Genomic DNA, 15,553 nt, shown 5'->3' with positions numbered 1-15,553 from the left:
ATTGTTTTCTTTATGAATGCAAATTTGTTTTATGCCTGAGCTAGTGATATGCTGGGATTAGTAAATAATAACATACAATGTTATGCCCTGAAATCTCCTGACCTAACATCATGGGGCAATGCTTTCCCTGATGGGTGCATCCAGACTTACTGTCTTCGTTTGAAAAGACAGGTGTCTGCTAAGGAAGGCAGGAGCCTTCCTTGAAATGGAAAATGTACACCTCTGAATTATTATAATTTTGAAATTAGGGAGCTCTTAGGCAAAGATATGGGAGTAGGAATAACAGTTCTTTATTAGGAAAATCAAAAATACAAATGCAATAGTACAAAAAAAGAAAACAAACCACTGACAGAGTCAGAATATGACCTGACACCCTGTGGATCAGGCGGTAGCCATCCAATTGAAATGGTGGCTGCAGTCCTTCTGGAGTAACAAGTGTGGTTATGTTGAAGCAGTGATCCTGTAGAAGGGTGTAGTTTTCCTCTGAAGGTCCAGTGGTGGTGTAGATGAGCCTCATCTTCCTCTGGAAATCCAGCGGAGAAGAAAGCTGCTCCTCTGGGAATCCACTGGAAAAAGGCTGCTGTGGTGTTCCAAATCTCAGATTATATCTAGGTAGGAATGCTTGGCTCCTCCCTCTGGGTGGAGCATGTCACAATGGGATGATGTAATTTTTATCAGTCATGGCCCTCAGACTCAAGTCTGATGACTCATGTCATCAGACACTCAATGGCCCATTAAGAGAAGATATCTCCTGGAGGGAGGATGGGAAAGAAAGAAAATTTCTTCTGGTGGAAGAAATAAAGAAAACTGCCCAATTAACAGAAGATAACAGCCCCACCTCTAACAGATGGCAATAGAATACACACCCTCATTTCCACCCTAAGACGCTTAAGCACTGGCCTAGCTACACCCTTATGACCTCCTTCCCAGGGAGTCAGCTTGGCAGGAGGAAAACACTGTGAGGAGAGCACTGCACAAGCAGCAGTGTCCTCTTCTGGCTCAGGTACAGCTTCCTCAGGCATCTCTCTGCTGCACCACTGCATGCAGAGAAACCATCAGCATGAGGCCAGACACTGGAAAGGAGTAAAAGCTGCTGGAATAGCCCCAGAAATAAGGAGTCAATCAGCACTGGGTAGCATGCCAGCAAGACCCAAGAGATGACTAACACATCTATTAGCAACTTGCAGGAGGGGAAGAAGAACTTTATTCTTTAATTGAAGAAAGCAATGAGGCAGCTTTGTAGATGAATACTTCTGACAAAATAGAAGGGGCAGAATGGGGAAAAGTACATATCTAAGGAGAGAGGTAGCAGGGGCTGCTGTGAAAAGACTCAGAAAAGCAGCAAAAAATGAACATTGTAGGAGAGAAACATGCAGTAAGATACAAACAGGGAACACGCACCAAGGAAGAGGCAAAGAAAATTATCTTTTCTACAGCATTTTGAAGAAAACAGGGCAGGATCAGGAGTCTTTGTCTCCTGTTTTTTCCCATTTGTCAGCTTGGGAGAGTCTGTTGCAATGAGAAAAATTCATAAGGAAAAAAGAATGTAAAGAAAAAATCAAAACAAAAGGAAAGGAATAGATCACTGGAGAAAGCACAGAAGTTAGAGTCTCTCTCTGTAAATGAGAGACTGCATCTGTAAGAAAGAGAGTGAGAGTGGCAGTAATAGAAGGAGTTAGCAGAGATGAACTGATAGAAAGAACAAGATAATATTCCACCTTTTAAATTGCATTTTTTGATAAATGAGCATGAACATAAACTAAGAACAAGGCAATAAAGGGAGTAACTAAAATTCTACCACAAAAATGAGTTCTTTTTCAGATCATTACTGCATATAATATGGTAGATCTCAAAATGTAATCTGTAGTGGAATATATTTATAAAATAACTTGCAGAAAGAAGTTTTACCTACCAAGAAAGTTAGTGGAGAAAAGGAATCTTTTACAACAGCTGTTTAAAGTACACAAAAGAAAATAGTACATCAATAGTCAATTTGATAAGGTGCTGACTGAGATAATACTCTCTTAAAAAATAAACTGAATAAGAATCTCTCAGCATCAGAAAAATCCAAGCCACTTTGCTGACAAGGTTAATAGGACAGAAATAAAGGTCTGCAATATAAAAAAAAAAGTACAAAAAATACAAAATCCCAAGAATAATAGTACATTGTGGACCCTGGCAAGCACATTTCTCCTTCTCCTGGCTTTGAGGGACACTTTAACTTCTCTTTCTCAGTACTGGAAAAATACAGATTCCTCTTTGAGGGAATTTTGCGGTGGAATCAGCAGCAGAGACACCATCTTTCTGAAGGCATTGCTGGAACTTTCAGCAAATAGAAGGAATAAGAGCAGGGCAGCTGCAGGAGGTGTCGGGTTTTAGCTGGCAGCCCTTCATCTAGCTTCTGTAGCAGACAGCTGTGTTATTCTTGCAAACCCTCCCTTTCCTTCAGCAGGATTAGGGGAGAAAAAAACAAAACAAAAGGAAAAAAACATCAATGGAATGTTATAAACCTCTTTCATTATTTCTTTTAAAAACCTAATTTACATCCAGCACATCTGTATATTCTGTGTTATTTTTTGCTCTCTCCTACACACAACACTTCTTATTTTCCATCACAAGGGCCCGCTACAGGGGCTGCCTACACTGGTCTAGTGTAAATAGTTGAGTTGCAGAGAGGAATAGTTATTGTGGTACATTCTTGCACATCTAATATGCATTCAGGACTGCAGCTGGCTCGTGACCTTATAGAATAGAGATGAACCCCTTTAGTTAGGTTTTACTGGGTCTCTAGCAGAGTTACAAAAAAACTTGACAGAGGAACAGCAAGACCTGTTGATACCACTGATAAAATGGGCAAGTGCTCTCTCTTCATCCACTTTATCAAAGCAGGCACTTCATAACACAACAGGAGTGTCAGAAGTTTTTTCTTCTAAGACACATAATGTTTCCCTGACCTAAGGGAAGAATAATCTAAGGGAAGAATATGATTCAGAAATAAGTTTAAAGTGATTTTGCCTTTCATGTCTCACAGGAAACCAAGAACATGATGACACTTTCAGTCTAATTATGAAACATTTCATTTTTTTCTTATGCAACTGTACAGAATCCTTAACAAGAATTCCCAGTAATATTTTCCCACTCATGTTCTGTGCCCTCAAATTAGGCATTTGTCCTTTTACTTTTCTAACTTTGTTCCTTTTCAGCTTGTTAAAAGAAAGGAATCTACTTGTTCTCCTAGATTTTAAATGACTAAAAGAAATATTATCTGCAGGGTAATTTTGATACATAACATGGTTTTACTTTGACCCTGCAGTCAATGCATTTACAATGCATACATTAAAGACTGACACTACACAGTGAAAGTTTTGGGAGTAAGGATTGTTGTCTAGTTATAGGGCTCTGTTGTCTAGTTGTAGGGCTCTTCACTGGGAACACTCAGTGGCACCAGGGAACACCTGCAGGAATCCACCCCACTGTGTCAAACAGCCTCATGACCCACCCAAGACAAGGATGATTGCAGGAGAGCTGAGCTGTCATTAGAGAAATCTTCTGCATGCATCAGTTCTACTTAAAGGGGTTATACCAACTGTAAATAACAACAGGAATGCATTCCCCCTGGGTACAGTTCCCCTTTTCAAATACAAGTTAAAAAAATATCCATAAGTGCTTAAAAAAATTCTGGACAGCTTTGAATTTAAGTTCCTTTGAGTTGTTGTCAAGGCCCCATTGAGAAGTGCTCTGGCTATCGGAGACCTCGCAGGAAATTCAGGAAGTGAGAACTGGGAGCTGTGTTCTCAGGGTGGGCTCCAGCAGCCCCAACCTCATGAGGAGAGAGGAAGGATGTTCATCCCCATACACATAGCTTCACCCGCTGAATCACCAGCCCTGCATCCAAAATTTCACAATTTACAGTAATACAAGTACTTCTGGATCCAGTTTATAGCAGCTGTTATTTTTTTAGTCAATTTCTAGCACCAAAAAAGCCTAAGCCACGGCCCAATCTAAAAGCAAGGATGAACTATAAAGCCTTTATTAAGCCTAAGTTTATTTTCAGTGTGTCAGAACTGATTTGCTACATGCTTTTCTAGGGCTATTGTATCAGTTATGGAAGGGTTACTGAAGGAATTCCCAAACATGGAATAAATTAAGTATATGACAGTGTAATTTGTCAGCCTACCTATTCACCTCACCCATCAGAATGTAACTGCAGCTTACATTCTGATGGGTGAGGTGAATTTGGAGCTAAATTCAATTCACTCATTTCACTGGCACAACTACCCACAGGTAATAAGATGCAGAGATAAAAAGAAATGTGACTGTTTTTTTAGCAACAGCCTCTAAAATTATTAAACACACACACGAATAAACTTGTGTTCATAGCAGCCTGTTCTGCATCAGAGTTACACTGGTTTCTTTGACCCAAGGACTTCTCTACCTACTCAGTACTGCAGCACACAAGCCCCACACGGTTGACATCAAGGGTTCAAAATGAGAGGTCACCTTGAAACTGTCACTTGTTGCATGCTTCATCTAACTTGGTTTTATCCAGAGCTCTATTCTTAGTCTTACCTTTCTTATTCGTAAATCAAGGTGTATGACCGAGGATCATCTTAAGCACTTGCCAGGGAAAAGCCCAGGAAGCCTTTACACATGCTCTCTCTCCAAAGCCATGCCACACAACTAAGGGATGGCTGCTCAAAGGGTTGCAGAATTTATTGTGGTTTGTGGGGGAAGAGAATTTGGATTTTGCTCAAAACTTATTAGGGGGATTGTGGAAATACACAAGACTTCCTATGGGATGTTTAGAGGAAGGACCAAAGGTGGGGAAAGGGAAGGATCTGGGCTAACAAGGTAGGAGCAGAAGTGGACAAAAAGCACTGCAGCAGTCAAACATGTAAACAGGCTGCTGGTTCATTCACCTGACTGCCTGAGCCCAAAGCTTGGTCACAGCAGTCTATCCTATTTCCTTGTTTAGTCTTATTTCTACATTCTGTGTGTGTGCACACCTTGCTCTTTGCCTACATGTGTTCCTTAATCCCAGTGATTTTTTGAGCCAGAGCAGTCAAAAAATCGGATGAGAAGTTACCACCCATCAGAGTAAATATGCCATACACGCTTTTCACTGCCCAGATTTACACATATGTACAAAAAACTGTGTATATCAAGCTAACCATTGGCTGGATAGACAAATTTAAGATTTCTTCATTATTTTTCAGCAGTTTTAGCCTACATAAATATATTGAGAACTTGAAAACACCAAAAAAAACTTAACCAACTTAAAACCAAAAATTTAATTTAGTAGCTGTATGTCACAATGTGTAAGTCCAGGACATCAGTTCTGCCAGGGACAGACAGATATCCAAAAGCATATGCAGCTATCCTCCAGCTGCCTGTCATCCAGTAAGTCCCAGGTTTATTTATTCTTATTAGTTGTTTGCCTAGATTTGTTATTGATGGATGCCATGCACTAGTCATTTGATAGAGCTGATAGCCTTGAAAATGTATGCACTGAGAGTTTCCAGAGCAGAGGAATAACTAAGTCCTAAGATAGAATATAAGTCCTAAGAGAAAAATACATAGGACTTCAGGAGCAGATTGAAAAAGTAAGAAAACCAAATAGGGTACAAACAATTTTAGAATTCTTGTGAGTCTTCTTTTTAACTTTCTATCAGAATTTGTTCCCACCCAGTGTCCCAAGGTACATATTTGTGAACAAGTTTAGACAGAAGACTACCAAGAAGTGTGGGTGAATGTAATGCATTTGTCAAAACAAGACAATTACTTCACAAGAACTATCTAGATACTTCAGCCTCGGGAGACCAGAAGCTTTAAAAAATACAGAGAAGGTTGCTAAATGTAAAACAAACCACTCAGCTCCACCTGAGATGTGTGTGGGTGCACATGCACATGCATGGGGGTGTTCCACAAAAGCTGGAATAATAACCCTTGGGCTTCTAAGTACTCTTTAATCAACAAAGCAAGGAGAATACAAATTTTCACTTTGTTTCGTGAAAATTATAACCACAAAAAGGGAAATTAATGTGTGACACCACAACCCCAGCAGCTGAAGCAAAGTTATACTGTTAATACTTTTCTAGCACAGAACTTTGAAACTGAAGTGCCTCTGAATCAGGATCATATTATTAAAACATGCCTTCATTAGATACCAGCTGAGAAAGCACAACACAGCTCCTGGTACCTGGCTGAAGTGACAGGTTCTTTCTTTAGTCCTTTTGAGTTATGTACTTGGCCTAATGCACCTGGACTTCAAGAGAGTCACCTTCCTAAGGAACATTCTGATTAATATTCCTTCTGCTTTGAAGCCAATGGAAATTTTGCAATTGCCTTTAGTGGAGCTAGGATTACATCTAACCAGGACTTAGCTAAAGCATGGGGTTTGTTAATGGATGGGATAAACATTTGAAAACTCTCTTCTTCATATGCCTTAGAAAACAGTACTTTGACTTTCAGGATGCTTGCATTGTCTTCATTGGCTGCTGTAGTGCCTATGCTGAAAACTGCAAGGGAAAAAGTTTTTATGCACAGAAATGAACAAAATTCTTCATTTGTCTTCTCCAAGTGTGAAAAAAAACCCCAGTATACAATGCAGTGAGATGTAACTAATATAAAATACTGTACTTGTGGAGGTGAAATTGCATTGATAGTTACTGCATTTCTGCTATTTTATCGTCATCATTTTGGACATGAAATTAGCAATTGCCTACCAAAACATACTGCAATCTTCAAGTAGTTGTAGAGCTTGCCATTAAAAGGTTATATTAGCCAAAGAACTAATTAATTTTTCACTAGAAATAAGGCTACACAACAGTATCTGGGACATTACCACAGGGTAACCTAGCAACCATTTTGTTATCCATCTACTGATATGCTTTGAAAAAATGGAAAATTCTGTATTACAGATTGAGCCAGTTTAAGAGCTGCCACAAATTTGATACTGTGTATGTAAATATGGGACAGAAAAACACAGTAGCTAATGAGGTAAGGCTTTATTAGAGGGACCTCTATGGGACTTTTCCCATATTTGTTTGTCTTCTGGCAACTGGTACTGTGTGAACATATTTTAGCTTTGCAAATTCTCCTACATAAGCACACATACTTGTTATCTACCTATCTCTTCTTCTGTTAGGCCTATAGGGCCAGAACCCTTTAATTATTTAATTTATTAACCCTTTAATAAACCTTTAATTATTCTATTATTTATATAAATACTTATAGACATGCATAATTCTATATTCTCAGTAAGGGGATAATGTCTTAAGTGTTATCTCTGTGCCCTGGTGTTCTTCAATGTTGAGTGAAAAGAAATTTGTGCCAAACTTTGTATTACACCAAAATCACCTTCTGCCTATAGCGAGTCATAAAATATAGCATTTTCCATGGTATTTCATGCAAATAGGGATTGTCAGAGCATGTGTTTGTACACAGCAAGTTTTCCAGCATGTAGACAGGGCCAATCACACCTGACAGAAAGAGGCAACACTGCCTCTGCAGTGGGCAGACAATGGTTTATAAGGAGATTAGATACTTGGGCAGGCACCATTTCAGTTCCTTCAATGCATGGTCACCACCAGATTTTTCTACTTTGCAAAGTCAAAGGTCTTAGCAGTCTAAAAACTGTCAGTAATGCTTTGGGAGTAATATTAACATCTGATCTATTGATTAACTATCAGATTTTAAGAACTAAATACCAAATCTATCACATTTCAATGGACATCTTACATTAATTTGATGAGATCCTCAAGGAGAAAGTGAGCAGGTAGTGCTTCACTTGTCAAAAATTCCATTTCTTCCCAGTGAAAGCAGTGCCAGCAATGTGGACCTGGTCTAAGAGCTGGATCTCAGATTAAATATCTTCTCAAGACCTTTTTAGCTTCTTATTTGGGAGAAAGAGCAGAAAACCTTTGATGGCTAACCTGCATTGCTGGATTTTCTGTAAGATATGATCCTCCTTCACTTGTATGCATTAGTATATACAGAAGTGAGCTGTACTGTTAGTATTTGGGTGGTTGTAAAAGTGTTTTCAAATGACTTTTACCTTTGAAATTTTTGATGTGAAGGTTGCAACGCACTCACATACAATTCACTGGGGAATGGAGGTCTGTAAAGAGAAATCTGGTATATTGACACATGACCAACTATTTGGTATAAGATCGAGAAATCCTATGTGTTAGCAGGCTGTTCCTTTATTAAACTGCGCTTGATAAACAGGCTGTTGATTTGAAGGTGATGTCTTTTAGTGCTCAGCATTAGCCAGAGTACCCTGACACAGATGTCCAGTGGGAAAAAATGATTTGAAACTTGAAGGTTTCCTGTAATATTCCAGTACGATCTAGAAGTCTGTAACTTATGTAAAAATATAATGAGTTGCTGAAGCAAAAACCTTTCACCTGCAAGCAGTCTGTTAAACACCTACACTTATCCTGTAGAGTATTAGAGGACCCCTGTAGCTGTTGATTGAGGAGGAAAATGTGTAGCAATTTTTCGACAGAAAGCTTTCAACATTTATAATTGTGAAATGTTGCTGTCCAAATCTGTAGCAATTTGGCTTTGCTCAGGCTGCCAAATGCTGCAAATATCTACCTGCCTGGAAAGCAAAGGGGCAGAACAACTTCATGGTCTCGATCCTCCTTATGTTGCCACTCAGCCTGCCTGCTACAATGTGACAGGAAGTTTTAAAGTATGATAAAGGCAAGTCCTGATTTAATTCAAAAAACTAAGATCCCTCTCAGTGCCATTCTTGAATTGACAAATGTGTCTTTCTGTCGTTCCTGAGATTGTTTCTGATGTAAAACTCTTGCTGAAGTCCCCCAATATAAGTGCTGACTGATTCGTTTTCATATGATTCCTCAGAAGAATGAGTAGGTCAGGCAGTGGAAAAGGCTGCTAGTTAAGGAGATAAATGGTTTTTGGATACTAAGCAAAAAACATCTATACAAATCTTTTACCTAATGCACTGTTTCTTGCTGTCAATAAAATGGTAAAACTCAGGGACTTCAAGAACTTTTCTCCTCTATCCCAATATTTACCTTTTTAATATAAAATTTAAATGCAACTTGCATTAACCTTGTAATTAAAAAAGTAAATTGAATTAAAACACATGAAAATGAGAGCACCCAGAGTGCAACGGAGACTTCCAGCAGATTAGCAAACGTGGTATTTCATACTCCTGAAAGAAAGCATTCACCTATCAAAAAGAACCAATAATTAGTCAAGATATAAGTCACTTTTCCCTAAGGACCATTCAAAAGAATTTGTATGAGCCACAGAAGTAGGAAAATTTAATGCTTTACCATCAAAAACTCTGGGATTCTTCAAGGGTAAACTTCCTTCCTTCCTTCCTTCCTTCCTCCTTCCTTCCTTCCTTCCTTCCTTCCTTCCTTCCTTCCTTCCTTCCTTCCTTCCTTCCTTCCTTCCTTCCTTCCTTCCTTCCTTCCTTCCTTCCTTCCTTCCTTCCTTCCTTCCTTCCTTCCTTCCTTCCTTCCTTCCTTCCTTCCTTCCTTCCTTCCTTCCTTCCTTCCTTCCTTCCTTCCTTCCTTCCTTCCTTCCTTCCTTCCTTCCTTCCTTTCCTTCCTTCCTTCCTTCCTTCCTTCCGTCCTTCCTCAGTTCAGATAAACTGAGCTGTTTTCATTGAAGTTTAATTTGGGGGATCCCATAGAGAAATAACAAAAATTCTGAAACATCAGTGGAACATAAACATCTGTGACAGGATTTACCAGCATATTTGGGAGTTATGTTCTTCATTCTGACCATCTCCATCCAACCAAGGTCACAGAAGCTTGCCCCATGAATGAACATGCTGAACTCTTCTCAGCCTCTCAAAAGATACTGCAACCATTCAAATGTGATGTCATTAATCAGGAAAAAAAAACTATTCAAAGCAATTAAAATCTGGGCTTTGCTTGGCAGATTATTCTAGTTAAAGAAATGAGATCTTTGCTCAAAATACGAGGTAAAATAATGATAAATATACAAATGACCCTGAACAAATATGCTACTAGTATGCACAAGCAATTGACAGCCAGTCTATATTTTATTTTGTTGCTGAAAAAAAACACGTATCATCTTTATCTCTCTTGCTGAAACAATACAGATTTCAAATAGACTTTTAGAAGCTAAATGCTTTCTTAGCAAAAATCAAATCTGGTTAGCAGAACAAATATTCATGTAACAACCTGTCACTGTGTTACTTTTTACTAATGAATTTTTTTAGTTATCTTTTCGACAGAAAAAAAATAAGAACCATAATTGGTAACCATGGTCTTGATAGTCCTTCAGCAACTTCTTACAGCAACACTGTACTACAAAATTATATCTCTAATGTAACATATATACTCCTAAGTACAATAATGGACATTAAAAGCATGTTCCACAATGTATCTGTTAAATCTATTATATAAACTGCCAAAATAAAGTACCACATGGGCTCACTTTCAGCTATTTGAAAAGCATTAAAAATTCATGTTATATGAACAGGAACATCCAATACTCAGCTTTTGTAAGTGAATATTTAAGATACACCATAAATTACAGTGCCAACCAGCAGTGCTTTAAAACACTCTGGATGTTAATAAAATCACTGTACTATAATGGACACACAAAATAAGTCACACCAGCCTACTGATGCTTGCTATTATATCTGTAAAACACAGGACTTCTGTGAGGCAATAGGTTCCAGTACCATAACATGAGTTATATAATAGATGAGTTATATGTTTTCACATGGAAGTGTGTTATGGTTTAACCCCTGCTGGCAGCTCAGCATCCCACAGCCCTTCTCTCACTCTCCCCACCTGCCCCACAGCAGGATGGGGGAGAGAAATCAGAAGAAAAAATGAGAGAAAGCCCATGGGTTGAGAAAAAGGTAGTTTAATGAAAGAGAAAAGGAAGAAAATAATAATAATAATAGTGATAAAAGAATTTGAGTATACAGAACAAGTGATGCACAAGGCAACTGCTCACCAGTCAGTGACTGATGCCCAGCCAGTTCCTGAGCAGAGGACTCTGGCCAGTCTGCCCCCAGTTTATTATTCAGCAGATGCCACAGGTGATGGAACAGCCCTTTGCTCTCTCACAGCTGTCCTGGCTGTGTCCCCCCACACCTTCTTGTGCCCCTCTAGCCTTCCCACTGGCAGGGCACAATAAGCTGAAAAGTTCTTAGCTTAGTATAAACTGAATAGCAGCAGGTAAAACATCAGCATGTCATCAACATTATTTTTATACTAAATCCAAACAGCACCATACCAGCTCTTAGGAAGAAAATTAACTCTACCCCAGCTGCAACTAGAACAAAGACTCAATTTATAACTTCTATATTTGATGATATAGCCACAGATGTTTTCTCTCCATCAATCATTATCCTATAAGCTTTTAATTAAAAATATTATAATCACTTGATGAAAGGAAAGCCCAGCACTTCTGCAACTATTTTTCTATCCTCAAAATCCCATTACTTTATTTGTATGAATGTCTCATGGAACTTCTTTTTTTTTTCCTCCTTCAAATCTGTGCTGACAGGACTTGCTGAACTAAATTGTTCAATAATGCATCAATCTGTTATTTTGTATTTATGGTGTAGCTCTTCCCTATTCCCCCCATAGCGCTGCGCTGAAGTTTGGAGCCAAGCATGAGTTACAAGCCTGCAAAGCACCATGTGTGCTAATTGTGCTTTATATATTATTAATATGCAATGCATCCTCATAGCAAGCTTCCAGAGCCCCAAGGCCTTCTGAGAGATTCAAAGAAAGAAGAGAGGAGATCCCACTCGTCCTCAGCATTTTCTGCCTCCTTTTGTCAACTTTTGGCTGATGCTCATTATCAGAGCAGTGGGGAGGCAGAGCCCGGCGTGGCCGTCACTCTCCATCTCGGTCACGCCGCCCTGCCTGTCGCAGCAATGTGCACACGGGCACTGCAGCTCTCTCTCACTTGAATCCTGGCAGACACTGTCAAGCTGTTTATGCTTTGCTGGCACAGATGCTTTCTACAGTGTTTTCTGCAGGAAGACCCTTTCCAGGAAAACCTTGTTAATCACCTGACAGAACCAATCTTCTTTTAATTTCAAGGCACTTGGACCTTTAGATGTAATTACATGTATAAATAGAATGACTCACCCAATTTTCTTGCTGTTTGTAACTTACATTTCATTATTTTCATTTAGCTGACAGAGAGCTGACAATTGTAGCCGTCCCTGGAGATGGTGTAGTGAATCCAATTTACAGACGTTCTTTGTAATTGTTTGGCAACAGACTGCCTGGCCATGCATTTAAGAGCAGGGGTGAACTTATATATATTAAGATGAACCCAGACCCAAGTACCACGTCTTATTTTATTTTTAATTAAAGCAGCAGAAATTTAAGAGAGTGTGACAATCTGTACAGGCATGAAAGCCCATCTGGACATATTTGACAGGGCTCCTGTCGCACTGATAACTTTTTTACAGCTTGGTGGTATCTGAAAAATTCAAAAACTATTTTCTGGGCTTATTAAGAGAAAATTGAAAAGGCCCAACCATGAAGCAGTCCCTGATTGCTGCCCAGCACTGCATCTTCTCTGCTGCTGCCCTGAATGCAAGCAAAAACACGTTACCTGCTCCCAGTGAGGGAGACAGAAGAACCACAAAGGTGTTTGTCTTCCTGGTAAATACACCCCTAACACTTAACATCTCCCCTTGCATCTCTTGAATTCATTACATTCCCTAAACATGTTGCTTCCTTTAAATTCATTATACAAATACAAAATTAGAAGCTTTGAAAGGAATAACATATTCCCATTAAGTAGCAGCTTCAGGATTGTGCTTTTCTGTGGCTGCATTGAAATTTCCCCAAGTGAATACTCCCAGCTCAGATGTACAGTCCAAAATCTCACATGGAGAGTCGTGTGCCTTTGGTACTCGGTAAGGCTCAGTCAACTGCATGGCAAAGACAGTATAGAAAATAGCATCAAAACTGCAGCTTTGGAGTTCTGAAAAGGCAAAACATAAAAGTACAAACAGCTGCTAATAGCTTAATATTATTCTCCCTCTGGAAAGTAAATACAGCCTATGGGGAATTTTCCAGTAGATCCAAAGGGCTCAAAGAAACTACAGAGGAAAGAAGTGAGAAAAAGAGGAAGAAGTTATGGGGACCTAAAAAACTGCAGAAATTACAGTCTCAAACCTCCAGTTTGTTTTGAAGTCAATCTGTTTCACTTCTATTAAGATGACCGGTGATCAGAAGACATTTAAGATTTTATTTCTTTATTGGACCTTTTCCTTCTGAGTACTATGATCTTTTTTAAGACGAGGTTATAAAAGTACTGACATCAAGCTCTAGAAAGTGAAAGAAAATCTTACTGAAGATAAAGAGATTCTTGCAAAGAAAATGTTATTTCCCTGTTGCAAATTTATGTAGACATTCCTATACTAGAATGAATGGCATTGTAAATGGCATAAAAAAGCAATAATACAGAAGACATAACATAATATAACGGGAATTGCTGTATTGATTATGTGTTCCCTGTTCCTTCGGTCCATTGGGTCCATTGCTTCTTAATTAGTATTGTCTGTGTCTACATTAATGAGATAGCCTGAAGCAGGAGTGCACTTCTGAATCAAATCTCCTGCCATTCCCAATTACCCCATTTTGTTTCAGATCTCAGGGTAACCTGAGAGCACACAAACTCCATTTCACTACATGGGCCTAAATGAAGAGCTGAACTTCACACACTTCCCTGATGTGCTCCAACCACTCACAGGTAATCAGCCTGCAGGACCAGAAGTGAGTCAGTCCCAGTGCATGTGACAGAGCTGCTGGGTCCTTGGCACCAGCTCTTACCCCTACAAAACATGTTGCACTGAACTGCCTGCTAAGGTGGATGTAGTTTTCTTTCATTCAGCCCACCACCTTGCTATATTTGCATGCTGATTAAAAATGTAACAAATCTAAAATATAAAAGTTTCTTAAGGCTTTTTTAAATTCTTCTTTGCCATTAAGCACCTTGTTAACCATGTAACCATGTTCTGGGAGTTTTCCTGACATGCTGGCAATAAACCTCCAGAGGAACACTTCCTGAAGCCACTCAGTATAATTCTTACAATGATAAAATAATCAAATAAAATTTTAAATGTGTCACTATCAGAAACCACCAAATTTTTGCTCTACTGCTTCACTGTTGTCCAGGTTTTGGCTGGGATAGAGTCATTTTCATTTCAGTAGCAGGAACAGTGCTGTCATTATCTCAACCCTCTGGCCCCATACTGTGGGCCAAAAAGGACTGTTGTGGTTTAAGCTCAGCTGGCAACTGGGCACCAAGAAACTGCTGATTCAACCTTCCACAGCACAGTGGAATGGGGAGGAGAATCAAAAGTAAAAATTGTACATTTTGATAAGAACAGGTTAATAATTTGGAAGAAGAAGAAGAAGAAAGAAGAAAGAAGAAGAAGAAGAAGAAGAAAGAAGAAGAAGGAGGAAGAAGAAGGAGGAAGAAGAAGGAGGAAGAAGAAGGAGAAAGAAGAAGGAGGAAGAAGAAGGAGAGACAGAAGCAGGAGGAAGAAGAAGAGAAGGAGGAGGAAGAAGACAGAAAAGAAGGAGGACAGAAGAAGGAGGAAGAAGAAGGACGAAGACGGAGGAAGAAGAGAGGAGAGACAGTAGGACCGGACAGAAGACAGAAGAAGCAGGAAAAGACGACGGACGAAGGACGACGGAGAAGGAGCAGCGAAGGAGAAGGAGAAGGAGACGGAGAAGACGACGACAACGACAACGACCTATACTGAAATTTGGAAACAAAAATGATTTTGCAGCTATATTCTCAACTAGAAAATACTTTGATTCTCCTAATATCCTAAAAAATCTCCTGGTTCATTTTCTTATTCTATTCTGCCATCACAGAGGCAGTAGTGTCCAACAGAACAACAAATTAGAGTAGTTACGATGTATATGTTTAATGAAATATTTTAAAATAAAGATAATGAGCATAGAGTTTTAGCATAAATTTGAGTATTGTACTTACCTTCTTTAATTCCCAAATGTCAACCTGTGTGCATACTTCTCTTGTTTTGTCCCTAAGTTCAAGTGATGCAACAAATGTTACTTACGAGAAACTGCAGTCTTCTTGTCCGGGCTGAAATAAATAAAATTTTTTTTGTTCATGGTTTTCAAATACCCTTCACAAGTCTGTGTCTAAGCACTAGGAATTAAAATTAATCTGGAAAAAAAAATTGTATTTTCCCCATTTAATGCACAAGAAATTCATAGTTAGATGCCATCAAACTTGGAACAACAGCCACAATTACAGGCTCACGGGCCAATACCTCAACAATAGCTGCTTGCTGTCTTTGCCATGGATGAGAATTAGAACAACAGCTGCTGACATCCAAGAGTAGAGAAAGCTTTCAGCTCTCTTCCAGAGGAGTAATCATTTCTTCCCTCACAGCCATTCCACCACACTGTCCTTTGCACAAATACTCAGTAGTTGCTGTCCTTCCTGGTTTGCTGTGTTAGCTGTAAATCATCATTCATGTTCCTCCTTATCAAATAATCTCAAATTATTTTTGAGAATT

The 15,553-nt window shown here is 39.1% G+C and overlaps 1 long non-coding RNA gene across 1 annotated transcript in view; it reads right to left on the bottom strand.

The window, feature by feature from the left end:
- Positions 1-274: 274 nt before the first annotated feature.
- The window catches only part of LOC127059301 (uncharacterized), a 57,676-nt gene continuing 42,397 nt past the window's right edge, over positions 275-15,553 (bottom strand). Inside the window, exon 3 of the long non-coding RNA XR_007776975.1 lies at positions 275-2,443. This is a non-coding gene — a long non-coding RNA (uncharacterized LOC127059301). The remainder of the gene's footprint in view (positions 2,444-15,553) is intronic.

The sequence above is a fragment of the Serinus canaria genome, chromosome 2, assembly GCF_022539315.1.
Source record: "Serinus canaria isolate serCan28SL12 chromosome 2, serCan2020, whole genome shotgun sequence".
NCBI lineage: Eukaryota > Metazoa > Chordata > Aves > Passeriformes > Fringillidae > Serinus > Serinus canaria.
The sequence above is the reverse complement of the archived record's forward strand: the minus strand, read 5'-3'. Positions and strand labels throughout refer to the sequence as shown.